The sequence below is a fragment of the Galeopterus variegatus genome, unplaced genomic scaffold, assembly GCF_000696425.1.
Source record: "Galeopterus variegatus unplaced genomic scaffold, G_variegatus-3.0.2 Scaffold2537, whole genome shotgun sequence".
NCBI lineage: Eukaryota > Metazoa > Chordata > Mammalia > Dermoptera > Cynocephalidae > Galeopterus > Galeopterus variegatus.
This window is the reverse complement of record NW_007728648.1, coordinates 230,470-231,577: the sequence shown is the minus strand read 5'-3', so window position 1 is coordinate 231,577 and position 1,108 is coordinate 230,470. Positions and strand designations below refer to the sequence as shown.

General features: G+C 33.7%; 1 protein-coding gene across 1 annotated transcript in view; it reads right to left on the bottom strand.

Moving 5' to 3' along the window:
- The window catches only part of LOC103598221 (MAM domain-containing glycosylphosphatidylinositol anchor protein 2-like), a 194,375-nt gene that overhangs the window by 4,237 nt on the left and 189,030 nt on the right, over positions 1-1,108 (bottom strand). The gene's annotated exons all lie outside the window — the stretch shown is intronic.

Sequence of the window (1,108 nt, the reverse complement as noted above, 5' to 3'; positions counted from 1 at the left end):
CACTGAACACTTTCAAATGAGGATTTTAAACATTAGCACAACAAATAAGGCACTACATTGAAAAACGAATAGTCAACCTAGACCTACTTAATGGCTTGCCATTATCAGCCATTAACCGGGTCTTTAAACGCCTGCATTTCACAGAAGTGTGATTCTGCTTGCTGAGAGTAAGATTCCGCTGTGTGGATTCAGCAGCCACAGTAAGTGCAAATAGTAGGAAAGTGAAAATGGGGGAACCTCTGATACAAAATCAGAAGTTTTGACTCTGGTTTAAAAACTGTTGCCCAATTGCTAAGGTTTTGGGTCTATTATCTCCCTTTTTGGAATAGAATGGAACAACTGACTACAATGTCACACTCTTAGACAATTCATTGCATTCTCTCTCCTCTCTTGAACTTTTAATTTTGTTTGACATTTGAATTTTTTAAATTTCACTTTAAAATATTTTAAAGTTATTGTAAATGGTTTGCCATGATATTGCCACTATTTCTATAAAATTCATTTTATGTAAATTTTCAAAGTATATTTCAATGACTCTAAGAATTGTAATTTTTCTCAAGTAAAGCTAATTAGTGATTTTATTAAGAATATTCATGAGAAAATTAGGCTGCTTTTACTGGACCTTACTTTACTGTACTGAAATATATTCATATTAGGATGTAATAAAAAACATGACCTAATATGAGGGATTTTTCCTACAAACGTATCATCTGCTCCAGTGGAAGATTTTTATTTTTTATACAATTGTATATGAATTCAGATGAGTTTATGCAATAGATCATCTATCAAAAAAGCACCAGCTAAATAGACTGCTAGAAATAAAAATAACCAGAAACATATGAATAATTCTATCCTTCTGATAGACGTCATGTGCTCCCTTTGGAAGTAGTACTGCATATGAATGAAAAGGGAAGTATTTTATTCTCCCTCTAGCATTACTGTGCTCCAATTCCCAGGGACAAAGCCAAACATAATTAAATTAAAATTAAAATTTTTTTGGGTCAGCCCTGGACTCCTCTTCTCCTCCCCATTACCACTTTGCTCCTATGGACAAACTGGACAAAGTTCCTGCCCTTCTCTTGGTCACTGTCTCAATGGCAATATAATA